The following is a 14,156-nucleotide window of genomic DNA, read 5'->3' on the forward strand; positions in this document are numbered from 1 at the left end:
ACACTTGGACAATTTTCTAAGTCTTCAAACCAAAACTTTATTTTTACAACTTGTTGACTTAATGTAGATCATATATTGCCATAAATGACAACCTCAATGTATTTTCATATTCACCTCTTGGCTAAATTTCCAACAACTCCCTCCCTTTCTCCCTCCCCTCTATCTTTTCCCATATGTATCTCAACCCTCTCTCCCTAGACTCCAGGTGTCAAACCTCTATATCTCTTGTATCTCTATTTATTTTGTATTCTCTCCCCACTGCATTACCTCTCTCTCTCTCTCTCTCTCTCTCTCTCTCTCTCTCTCTCTCTCTCTCTCTCTCTCTCTCTCTCTCTCTCTCTCTCTCTCTCTCTCTCCCCCCCCCCCCCCCCCCAACCCCTCCATCACTCTATCTAAATCCTAACCCTTATCTATCTAACTCCTAACCCTTATCTATCTAACTCCTAATCCTTATCTATCTAAATATGTAACTCATAACCCATTACATATTTATCTATCTCTCAAACCCCTAACACCTAATATCTCTCTAATCCCTAACACCCAAACACACCCCCCCCCCCCCCCCCCACCTCTCTAATGTGCATTGATTATTCAAAAAGATTCTCAATTCTAAAAAACATTGAGCCCCATTCATGACCATTTTGAGACTGATGTGCTTGACATAATGTCAATAGAATAGTGCAACTAACTATCCCAACTAAGTGAGTGGAAAAATAGATAGAGATAGATCAAGAGGTAAATTTAGAAAAAGATCTACAAGGTGATAGACAAAGAGTGGGAGATATAGGGAGAAAGAGGTATGACAAGATATATTGATAGAGAGTTAAGGAGATATAGAGAGGACTAGATGGAGCACGAACAAAGGGACAAATACTTAAAGGACCTTCCGTAATTCTACACCATACCCATTGCACACCAAGATGTGATTTCTAGTAATTAATATATGAATATAGATAAGAATCATTGAAGGTTGGTGTCCAGTACCACCATCAAATCTCTTCATGACAAGATTCCTCAACCAAAAAAGTTGAGGAATAAAAAATAGTCACCCTGTGTGCCTGACCCATTCTTGGACTAGACATTAATAATCAAGAACCTCCAAAGCCAATTAGAATCAGCTCTTATCTCTGATCTCTAAGTGCAAAATTTTGGTATAAAAATGGTTGTTCTAGTAAATATAATTTATAAGAGAATAATATAACTGCTACATACACAACTTCATCAATGGTCATAGAACTATAATACTCTCTTGGTGCTTTAAATTTTAGTACCAACATACATATTTTATTTCATTGGAATTTGACAACTTCTAGGTTTCTTTCCCTATAATTGTAGCTATCAACTACCAAAAGCCATTATATTTTGAACAATCCTATGTATCATCAATAGTCAAATCTATTATCCCTTCGGACCATTGAATAAACTTTATACTCAATGAAAAACTTCATTAAAAAAAGTCCACTTTATTTAAGGTGACACTGAGTGATGATTCAATCAACATCTCAACTAGATTAGATTGGGTGCAATGTTTGTAATAAGGAGCTACTCCCACTCCATGTCTTTATAAAAATATTACTTTGGTAGGTCTAGAAGATAGGGGGATTAATTTTGAAAATGACATTACATAAACAATGCTACCCTAATCAAAGATAGATTTCTTTCAATGATAGTAGTGCTCTCTTTTAATCAATAATGATAGTAGTGCACTTCACTTATTTCTCCCAATAGTTTTAGTTGCCTACTTAATTTTGTCAAACAATGAAGATCTAGAACTATAGTGAGGTGCATCAATGAATATCATTTTAAATTTATAAAGTCACAAGGTACAAACTCTGCCATGATAAATAAAGTTTTCATCTCCTAGTGATACCACAACAGTCCTAGAGCTATAACATGCAACCAATTCTTGCACTCGTTACAAACTTTACAAGTAGATTTAGTCACTTACATAAACATGCTAGAGTTTCTTTACATTGTAAATGTTTTCCAAAATCTCATAGGTCTGGTAAGAAACTTTTTCTGATATCATAGTTTGATTAGATTTACACTTTCTATTTGAAATTATATGATATGCCTTTGTTGTAATAGAGCCTATTTTATTCCTATGTATTTCAAGTTACTTTTTCAATGAATATGTATATAATATTAAGATATAGGTCTCTTTAGCTCTAATTAGTTATTACAAGTAATATATGTATGTATGCCCCCACCACCCACCCACCACCCACCCCCCCCTGCCCCCTCTGTCTCACACACACACTTTATTATTATTAATATGAATGCTCTATGATAATAATAGTGTAGGATAGATATCAAAATTTTAAGGTTGGTAGACCATTCAAACATTTTCTTTCATAGTGGAATCATCCTATTGAAACTACAATTATTAACACATCTAATTAATTAATTAATTTTTGGATTACAATCAATTGCATATGGATTATTTATCTTTTAGAAAAAACCATTTTTTCCTACACATGAAACCTATAATATTTTAATGGCAACAAGACTTGAATTTGCAAATTTGAAAACCTATTTCCATAAAGAGAATAACAAGTTTACACTGGAACTCTTATATTATAATTGTCATTAAAAGGAAACCTAAATAATTTAGACAACACCAAAAAATGGTCTCGGAAAAGGAGCAAGTCATCCAACAACATTTACAAAAGATATCTCTACATGTTTTTGTACTTATGAAAATAAAGGCACACATATGCAAAGTGGAGTTTAGATTATGTATAACATAGAATACAAGATTTTTATAGAATTTTGCATGAAAACAACATTTACGAGTTGTAGATTATATTTTTGGGTACTTAAATTGTTTTAATTTTATTTTTGCATTTAAATGGGTTCAAATTTGTGTGTACCTTATAACACATAAGTTCATTGAATTGTGAGTCCAAATAAAATTTCATTAGCTAAGTTATATTTAACTTGGTGGAAATTAAAGGGTCAAGATTCATTGTATAAACAAACAAAGAAGTTTGTCTTATTTATTTGTATGTGTCCATGACTCTCTAAATAGGTGGAAATTAAAGGGTCAAGATTCATTGTATAAACAAACAAATAAGTTTGTCTTATTTATTTGTTTACATCCATGGCTCTCATGGCATGTCTTCTAGAGAATATTAAAAGGTCAAAGGTCATTGTAGTGGAAACTAAGAAGTTTATTTTAGTATTCTTATAAATTTATGGTTTCTCAAAGTTTGTTAAATGGGAACATGTAGGGATTATAAATTGTCAAATTTGTGTGGACCCTATAACACATAAGTTTGTTGAATTTCAAGTTCACATAGAAATTCATTAACTAAGAAATATTTATCAAGTGGAGATTAAGGAGTCAAGAGTCATTGTACTTGAGATAAAAAATAATTTTTTATATATTATTTATTTATTTATTTAAATTCACAATTCTCAAGGTATGTGTTTTAGTATGTATTAAAAGTATATATTAAAAGTTGTTTTAGTGAAGATTAAGAATTTTTTTTTATCATTCTTATAAAATAACATTATCTCAAATATTAACCTTTACCTATTATTAGTTTTAATTATTTTTATTTATTTTTAATTTTTAATTTATATATATATAGTATTTACTTTTAAAAAAATATTTTAAACTATTTTTAATAATATTTTAAAAATAAATGTTAAAATATATCAATATGGTTTAGTTTTCTCTCTTATCTACACTTTAAAGTACAAGTTTTTAAAGGGCGGTGAATTCCTTTGGAATTAAGAGTTAAGTTCTATCTATCACATCTTGGTGAACATAATGTTCTTATACTTAAAAAAATCTTTTTAAAACAAGAAGCTAGAAAATTTTAGTCTTCATTATCTATACGATACTTTATAAAATGTACATGAAGGCCTACAGAATAAGTGATGAACATTTAGTAGTGATATTCAAGCATGTATTATGATGTAGTGTATGCTAAATTGTGTATTGGTTCCATTTAAGATTGGTTTATCAAATCTTTGGTAAGATAAAACAACTAAAAATTCATTAAAAACATCATTTTACATTAATATAAAACATAAGAAATCATTTCATTTTATGAAGTTCAAATTATCATTAAAATCTTTCATACTATTAATTTTGAAAAAAAAAAAAAATAATTGAAAAACTTTTAAATATTTATAATTTGTTTTATCATTATCTGCATTTACTTTAAAATAAATTTATTTGTTATAGTTATGATTATATATTGAATACTCATATATAATATTTATTTCTATTTCAAAAACCACATTTCATTGTTTTTATAATTTTAATAAATAATATCTATTATTGATTTTATCTACAAATGTAAACATATAAGTGAGAGTACGTGATATTGTCTAAGTTTCAATAATTACTCTTTTGTTCTTTTAACCATCTAATTATTTATTTTGAATAAACCAAAAGAATAATGACTAAAGGTCCATTAAAAAATTATATCATGTATCAGTAGTCATCCACTTGTATTTCAATAGTGAGTATTTTTGAATGACTAATGGGGCATTTGTGCATGAGCACTGACAAAATTTTAACAACTATTAAGACATTTGTGCATAAGCATTGACTAAGTTAGCCCTCACGACTACTAGCTTTTTGAAGTGGTTGTACTAAATATTTATTAGAACATCTTTAAACAGATATCGAATGATACTTTGCACACATAATAGATCTTACAACAGTAATACTTAAAAAAACTATAAATAACCCGTAGAGTAAAGAAATTAACTGTAAACTATAATATGCTTCCGTTCATTCAAACTTTGGATATTTTAACATTTACAAATAAAACGAATTCTATTATTTTCTAATTTGCGTGATCCTTACGTAAATAATATCTCTTTAATAAAAGCAAAATATTGAGTTCCTTTTACAATTGTTTTTATATTCGAGATTGAAGTCAAATTTCAACCAAGGTTGAAGACAAATCCGTCAACTTTCCCCACATAGTGCGCGTAGTTGTTAAATGTAACGTAGCATTCGGAGGAGACGTGCGGACAAATAATACATTTTATTCGAACAACGGATGATATTTCCACCCGAACAACTCCGCACTGCTGGCCGTCTATATCATATCCGATCACATCTTTAGGCATCAGATCTTATCATTGACAACTCAAATTGGGCTCAAAGATCACGGGCCCATTTCATTAATTTATAGAATAGTACATAATAAATTCACTCTTTTATTGTAGACACTAGTTGCTACGTAATAAATTCACTCTTTATTGTAGACAACAGTTGCAGCAGCAACTACGAAGGATTGGTGAAACAATAAAAGTAGAAGCTTGTAGAAATGGTCTGTGCAGTCTTGGTCAGCAATTTGGTCCATGCTGATAATACTGGATAGTAGGTAATTTATTTATTTATCTTCTACCAGATCTTCTATTTCTTCCTCTTCTCGATTCTGTAATTGAGAGGAGTGAAAGCCGAAAGAGGAATGGATCACTTGGCATTGAAGTGTTTGAAACGATTGATTCTAGTTCTTGTTATGCTTGTTCTCCATCGCAACTGTGCTTTATTAGTTGCAGGCGGAGACAGCATCTCTCTGGGGGCTTCTCTGAGAGGAAACCAGACCATCATTTCTAAAAATGGTACTTTTGAATTGGGATTTTTCAATCCCAATGGAACCACCAACTGGTATGTTGGAATCTGGTATGCTCAGGTGGCTGAGAAGACCATCATTTGGGTGGCTAACAGAGAAACTCCCATTGAAAACACGCCTGGCGTCTTCTCTCTGTCTGCATCTGGTTATCTCACAGTCTCCGACCTGCAAGAAAAAGTCATTTGGTCAAGTAATGATACTCAGCAAACAAAGGCATCCATGGCTACCATACTGGACTCTGGTAATTGTGTTCTTTTAGATCCCCAAAACACTTCTCAGACTGTGTGGGAGAGTTTCTCATATCCGACAGATCATTTCATGCCTACCATGAAGCTCTGGAAAGGCATGAAAGTGAACTCTTGGAAGAGTTCAGCAGATCCAGCCCCCGGGCCTTTCTTTCTACAAATGAATCCATCTCCAGGAAAGAAGGACTTTATGCTGCACTACAAAAATGGCGTTTCATATTACTCCTCGGGAGACTGGACTGGCAAATATTACTCCACCATGCCGCAGGCAGTATCTGATCAGTCATTTGAGCAGGAACTGGTAGAGTTTTCCCCTACAAGACTCTACTACGCATATGATCTCACGCCCAAAGTTAAAGCGACGACCATGGTGAGAAATGTTCTCAACACAAGGGGCGAGCTAACGGTCTACTTTTGGATCAACGACAAATGGAGCCTGGTTTACTATTCGCCCATCTTAGATTGCAACGTGTATGGTCTGTGCGGAGCTTATGGAGTTTGTTCCAAGCAACAGAACATCCAGTCATGCAGATGTATGGATGGTTTCAAGCCAAGAAACGCTACAATCTGGAATTCTCAGGAGTGGTGGTCAAGCGGTTGTGTCCGGAGTAGTCCATTAAACTGCTCCTCCATCAACAGTAATGGCAGTGAGAATACCGCCACAGAGGGTTTTCTCCAGGTCAATGATAAGTCATTGTCCGAGGCAGAAGCTGTTGAATATGCTCGGGAATCGAGTCCACAAGCATGCAAAACTGCTTGTCTCAACAATTGCTCCTGCACAGCCTTTTCTTTCACTGGTCCTACTTGTAAATTATGGTTCGACGATCTGTTGGGCATGCAGACTACTTCATCTGGCGGCCAACCTTTCTTCATCCGATTGGCTGCTTCTGACGTGTCACAGTTTTCAGCCCGAGGAGGAGGAAGAAGAAGCAGAAGCAGAGTAGTTGCACTGTACCTTGCAATTCCTCTGGGCGTTGCATTTTTGAGCGGTCTGTTGATTGCTGCATGGTTTATTCGAAACCGCAGGAGATTGCTCCGGAAAGTCCAGGAGTACGACACATCAAATTCCCTCACAACATTCACGTACAGGGAGCTCAAAACTGCAAGCAACAATTTCAGCCATAAGTTGGGAAAGGGAGCATTTGGCTCTGTTTACAAAGCGACTCTGCCAGACAATACTCTTGTGGGGGTGAAAAGATTGGAGGGTTCGGCACAAGCAGAGAAGCAGTTCCGTGCGGAAATAAGCACAATTGGGAACATACATCATGTGAATTTGGTGAGACTCAGGGGATTCTGCGTAGAGGGATCTCATAGAATGCTTGTTTATGAGTACATGCCAAATGGGTCTCTCAATTCTTTCTTGTCCCACAAACCCAATGAAGAAAACAAGGTTTTAGACTGGAAAACTAGATTTGGAATCGCTTTGGGAACCGCAAGAGGGTTACTTTATCTCCATGAAGAATGCAGAGATCGCATCATTCACTGTGATGTCAAGCCTGAAAATATTCTTCTAGATGCAGATTTCTCTCCAAAAGTGGCTGATTTTGGACTGGCAAAGCTTGTTGGCAGAGATTTCAGCAGAGTTTTGACAACAACAAGAGGAACGAGAGGGTATTTGGCTCCAGAGTGGCTGTTTGGGTTGCCAATAACGGTGAAGGTGGATGTATACAGCTACGGTATGACACTGCTGGAGATCATTTCAGGCAGACGAAATAGTGACATGAATGTGCAGGAATCTCAGTACTACTTCCCGACTTGGGCAGCGACGCAAATTAACAAGGGAAACGTGATTGGTATTGTGGATGACAGAATTGCAGAGATGGCGGATGTTGAAGAGGTGAGGAGAGCAGCTATGGCGAGCATTCTGTGCATTCAAAGGGATGAGAATGGGAGGCCGAGCATGGGGCAGGTTGTGAGGATATTAGAAGGGAAATCAGAGGGTGACATGGAAGCATATGAGAGATCACTGCAAGCACTCGTCAATGATCATTCAGTCTAGTGAAATTCAACCAGGTGAGGCTATCCAATTGCTGAACTTTGCAGCCATATACATATGTCAATAAGGTATCTTGATTAGTAGATGAGAAGTGTTTACTAGAAATCCGTAAGTTGTCGTCTGTGTATTTAGGTTTGTATGGGTACTAAATATTATTGTAAGATTTGAATATTAATACTATTTGGTATTGTTAAATTGTTATCTTACGATGTCTACGGACTTCCATACATTAGTCTCTCCATACCATGTTAATATATTTAGAGATCTACTATTTAATAATAATAGTAGTATAGGAAGATTGATTTTGAGTAATATCAATTTTATTTTTAATTTAAGCAGGATAGAAATGAAATTTAATATTTTAGTATTAATTTATTTTTATTTATTTTCATTATAGGAACATTTTTTTTGGATAGAGCTGAAATTTAATATTATAGTATTAATTCATTTATATTTATTGCTATTTTTTTCATTATAATGAACTATGTTCATAAATATTGTGGATTTCAACATTTTGTTTAGTAATTCAATAAATTTTGTTAGAATATTAGTATTGATGCTTTTAATCTAAACAATTAAAAATGGTAGTAACAACGTCAATAGGATACCTAGGCCCACATTCTCAAGAAATTATTTAGTAGGAAAAAAATTATTTCATATTTGATAATCCCCCAATAACTTGTCTAATAGGAAAAAATGTCCTTTCCCCTCACACTAGTTTAGAACACATCATGTCACTATAGAGGTAAAGGTTGTTATTTTAAGAATATGTTTATAACAACACAACTTATTATATAAGAGTAGGCTTTAGCTTGAATTTGTGAAAAACTTTGATATATTGTTTCCTTACCCTAATCTTGCATTTAAGCCAAAATGGAACCATAGTTTAAAAATTAGAGAAAGTACTAATTCAAAATTAAGGGAAGGACATGAAAGATCTTGAAACTCATTACATGTTATGAGAAATACTAGAGTATATAGTATTGGATCAATAATTTATCCATAAATGGGGAGGGGTCTAGGTTAATTGGTAGGAGACTCTTGTGGGATGTATGAGTTCAAAAATTATTATAGAGCATGTCATGCTATCACCACTTGCTACATTAAAGTTTTTTCTTGATGTGTTGTAGATCATAAAGGGACTCCTTGATTCCTATAGTTCAACAATTTTAGTAGTAAGAACCAAGTCTAGACATTTCACATTTTCATCCCTCTTTGAACAATATTTCTAAGGTGATTGAGGTTGAGGATTATGGTATGATAAAGTCTTTAAAATTCTTTTTTTTCTTTATCAAAGTAATACATTATTTTTGCACATTATTTTGACATTTTTGTAATTATTTAATTTAATTTTCTCACATATTAATGGGACATGTAGTTTTGGTTTGGCATCATATGTCATGTGTCAATTCTTTGTGAGGCATATTTAAATTATTTGTCTATAAATTGTTTTTGGATGGTAAGAGATAAGAATAAATGATTTATTTAGGCAAGAGCCTACAACACAACAGTAAATTGTGAGCCTCTTATCAAAGAGGTCTTGGGTTCGAATCTACTCATGCTTAATAAAATAATAATTAATAACAATACATTATGATTAATCTTGGCTTCTTTGTTAGTGAATGTTCTTCATAATGGAAACTGGCGAAGGGCAAACTAGTTCAGTCTGCTAGGGTCTGCGTGCCCTAGCCAACCTGTTTCTCGTGCTCTATCAGGTGCTAGGTGAGTTGTGTGCTCGTGGGCTATGTCTGAGGGCATTTTTGTTGGCGTGTAGGGTCTTGGCATGTCTTTGGCTATGGGATAGGGCTTGCTACCGGGTGTTGGGTTACTCCTGCTACATGGTGAGTATGAGCCCATGACGGTGGGGGATTGAGGGATTTTTGCCCTTTTTTTTCCCTTGCTGGATTGCCAAGCCCAGGCTCGGGTTAATGGGGGATCTAGGGGTCGCCTCTCCTCGTCCTTCAGGTGAAGATTTGGTGATGGGAGAGCTTGTTTTGGGGATGCATGACAGTATCAAGGGTATGAAGGGTAAATCCCAATCAAAGGAAGGAGAGTCCTCTTCATATGGAAAGCTCTGACTTCCAAAAATTAATGGGTGTCTACAGAAAGCCTAGGTTCATCCTATTCTAGTAGTTCAACCTGAACAAGTTTCAGAGGATGTTGAGTACTAGAATAATCATGCTCTTATATGCAAATTTTTGGGCCTCCGCCTTTCATTGTCGGTGCTAGATTCTTGGGCACATCGAGTGTGGAATCCAGAAGGAGAGATGGAGATTTTGCTAGCAGCTAATAACTACTTTATGGTTATATTCTCTTGCATGTTCAATAGGAATAAGGCTTTTTAAGGTGGCCCTTATTTCTTTAACTAGGTGGGGCTACTCATCAAGCCTTGGCACACAGGCTTTAATTCTACTAAGGAGATCCCCTCTCGGGTTCCGGTTTGGGTTCACCTACCAAGACTTCCTTTGGAATTCTGGAGGGAGGATATTATTCACTCAATTTTGATGCTTCTTGAAAAACCTGTGGGATCTTCTACACAGGCACAAGATCATAAATAAATTTCTTTTTCTCGTATTTGTGTTGAAGTTGATTTGAATAATCCATTGCCAGACTTTATGGAGATTTGTATGGGCTCTATTTCTTGGATCCAACAGTTGGATTACAAGACCCTCATATTTAGATGTAGAATCTGCCATGAGTATGGACACCTACTACGTCGTTGTCCCAGATATAAGAATCCCTCCCTGGATGCTCTAGTTCCCCCTAAGGAGGACAAAGGAAAGGCTAAAGCTTCTAATGGACCTATTGACAGTGAGGGATTTACTCAGGTTAAATCTCACAACAAGGGCAAAGGAAAGAGGAGAACTTGGACATAAAGGCAAACCGATGACACTTTTAATAGGTTTGATGCTCTTGAAAACATGGACCAAGAGGAAGGTATCCCAGTTGAGCTCTCCCCAAAGGCCATCATTTAGTAGGAGAATCATGAAGGAGATATGCAGAGAGAGGATTAGCTTATTGGTATAGGGGACCTACAGGCTGAGCAATTAGATAATGATGGACCTCCTCTTGTTCAGAATATTGGGGATCTTTGTGGAGCACAAGGTCCACAGGGACCAGTAGGGGTACCCAATGAATCCCACAGGCCTAAAGGGGCATCTAATCTTGTTAAGAGTAATAAGGCTTCTCTTGATTTAGGCATTCAATAAAAGTCCTTCAAAAAGGGGCCTTTAGATAAACTAATAAAAAGTGGTAGGAAGACTGAACAGGAGAAAGTGAAGATAATGGGTGAAAATTTGGTGGAGTCTGGGTTGGTACGTCCCATTGATTCTCATTTCTCTCAACCCCATAAATGATTGTGCTATCATGGAATGTAAGGGGGTTGAACAACATCCCTAGAAAAAAGGTTGTTTGTAGATTAATTGAGTCTCAGTCTCCTGATATGGTCTTTATTCAGGAAACTAAGCTTTCTTTGGATGGTTTGGCTAAGTGTGCTGCGTATATTTTGCCTCATGGCTCTTGGTAGGGGGTGGGTGCCTTGAATAGTTTTGGAGGGGTGACTTGCTTCTGGGACCCTAGGAAAGTCTCTCCTTTATGGTGGTTCTCCAGTCGGTCATCCATTTCTTTCATAGCCACTAGATTTGAGAATGGTGAAAGGTGCTTCTTATCCAACATTTATGCTCCTACAGACTTTGTAGGCAAAGTTTAGTTATGGACCCATATTAGATTCATTCAGTCCTTGAAACCTCTTCTTCCATGGATTATGGTGGGAGACTTCAACATAGTCATTAGCTTGGAGGAAAAAAGGGGTGGGCTAGAAAAGCTAGATCAATCATCTAATCTACTCAGAGATATGATTGGCTTATTATTTCTCATTGATGTGAAGCCAAATAATGGAGTCTTTACATGGAATAATTGGAGATATGATGGCGAGGCTATCTCAGAAAGGCTTGATAGATTTTTGGTTTCTTTCTATTGGATGGACAACAGGTGGGTTACCAGTTCTGAAATTCTTGATTGGAGGGGATCGGATCACTGGCTTGTTAAGCTTTCAATCACTTCATATAGGATTACCAAGAATCCCTCTTTCAAATTCCAGTTGATGTGGTTATGAGACACATCTTTACCTGATCTAATGGTTGACTGGTGGTATGAGGGGATGCCTAATTATGGTACGGCCATGTATACTTTTAGTAAGAGGCTTCAACATTTGAAGTACAGGCTTAAGAGATGGAATAAATAGTGTTTCGACTATCTACATGATTAGAAGACTGCTGCTCAAACCAAGCTAGATAATATTACCCGATAGATTCAGGACCATGGGTTGAGCTCTAAGATGAGTGAAGCTGAGACTCTAGCCCTTAAAGATTTGGAAGAATGGGAGCTTTGGGAGGAGATTTTTTCAAAGTAGAAATCTCGTATTGATTGGCTTCAGGAGGGGGATAGGAACATTGTTTTCTTCCACAACTCAGTTAAGGCATGACAGCATGGGAATTCTCTTTCCTCTCTTGTATTATTAGATGGAACTCAGATCTATTCTTGTGAAGCTATCTCTAGGGAAGCAGTTAAGTACTTATGTGTTCTCTTTTCTAGGGAGGAGCCTGGAGTTGGGCATGAGGAGCGAGACATTTTGGATTGTATCTCTAATCTTGTCTCTGCAAAAATGAATGAAGCCCTATTATATCCTATGTCACTTCCAGAACTGGAGAAAATTGTGTTTAATATGAAGAAGGGTAAGGCCCTTGGTCTAGATGAGTTTCCAATTGAATTTTTCCAAGAATTTTGGGAGATAATAAAGTATGATCTTCTAGATGTGGTCCAGGAATCACACAGGAATAAACAAATGTTGAAGTCTTTGAACTTGACCTTCTTGGCCCTCGTACCTAAGAAGGAAGGTGTTGACAGGTTGGATTTTTTCAGGGCCATAGAATTGTGTAATGTGGTCTATAAGATCATCACCAAGCTAATTGCAAAGAGGCTAAAACCATTTCTCAATCCTTTAATCTATGCGGAAAAAAGGTGGCTTTATGGACAGAAGAAAAATTTTGGATGGAGTTGTGATAGCAACAGAGGCTATCCATTCTATGGTCAACTCTAAGGAGAAAGCTATGTTTATAAAAATCGACATGGCCAAGGCTTATGATCGGGTGAGTTGGGATTTCTTACAAAAAATTCTTTTCAATTTTGGGTTTGTGGTGGAATGGGTTGAATGGGTTCTTAGCTACATGACCTCATCCTCCTTCTCTGTTCTCATTAATGGAGAACCTTCTAAGCTCTTTGGTGCCTCTCGAGGACTTTGGCAAGGTGACCCTTTATCTCCCTACTTATTCATTATCATGGCAGAAGGGCTTGGTAGATTTTTAAAAGCTCAAGTTCAGCAGGGGTTTATCCAAGGGTGGAGTTGGAGTAATAACCTTCCTTCGTATTCTCATCTTCAATTTGTGGATGATAGTGGGCTTTTGGGCAGGGCTAGAATCAACGAGGTAGTTAATATCAAGAAAGCTCTGGATATCTATTTCAAAGCCTCAGGTCAGAAAATTAATGATGATAAGTCTTCTATCTATTTCTTTAAAACTCCTAGGCTTATTCAGAATAGGATTGCTAGAATTCTTAGGTTCTAGATTGGCTCTCTCCCCTTAATGTATCTTGGGGTCCCTCTATCCTTGGGTGCTCAGCAAAGGGATTATTGGTAGGGGATTTTGGATAAGTTTAGAAGTAAGGTTAGTCATTGGACTTATAGATGGCTATCTTCTGTTGGGAGAGTGGTTCTGCTTAAGATTGTGGTGCAGTCTCTTCCCATTTACAGGTGTGGTGTCTAGATTCCCCCTTCTAATTTTGTGAGAGATTTTGATGCTTTATCTCGGAAATTCCTTTGGTCTGACAATCTTCTTTCCTCGAAGTGGAGTCTAGTCAAGTGGGAGATTGTGTGTATGCCAAAGCATGCGAGTGGCCTCGGGCTTCGTTCGATGGACCTTATTCTCACTGCACTAGTTACCAAATTATACTGGTGTTGGTGTAATAGTTAAGATCAAGAGTGGGCCAAGATTATCACCCACAAGTACTTTCCTAGTGTGGATTTCTCTGAGGTGCCACGGCTTCCTTTGGTGGGTAAAGGCTCCTATATTTGGAATACTCTCAAGAGGGGAGCAAAAATTGTTAAGTAGGGGCTCTTCTAGATTTGTAATAGAGGCTCAGAAACCCTATTTTGGCAGGACTCATGGGATGGCTATCCTCCTATTCTTTCTAGCTTTCCCCAACTTATTCCCCTCTCCCAAACCTTTTCTAATGCTAGTTGGGTTAAGGTGGAGC

At 36.3% G+C, this 14,156-nt stretch overlaps 1 pseudogene across 1 annotated transcript; it reads left to right on the forward strand.

Moving 5' to 3' along the window:
- The first annotated feature begins 5,198 nt into the window (after positions 1 to 5,198).
- LOC149554217 (G-type lectin S-receptor-like serine/threonine-protein kinase At2g19130 pseudogene) lies at positions 5,199 to 8,048 on the forward strand (annotated as a pseudogene). The gene has a single exon (XR_016353230.1). The product of XR_016353230.1 is annotated as a G-type lectin S-receptor-like serine/threonine-protein kinase At2g19130 pseudogene (transcript).
- Positions 8,049 to 14,156: the final 6,108 nt, after the last annotated feature.

This window comes from Cupressus sempervirens, chromosome 6, assembly GCF_028749045.1.
Source record: "Cupressus sempervirens isolate cs-2001-9-10 chromosome 6, ASM2874904v1, whole genome shotgun sequence".
Lineage (NCBI taxonomy): Eukaryota > Viridiplantae > Streptophyta > Pinopsida > Cupressales > Cupressaceae > Cupressus > Cupressus sempervirens.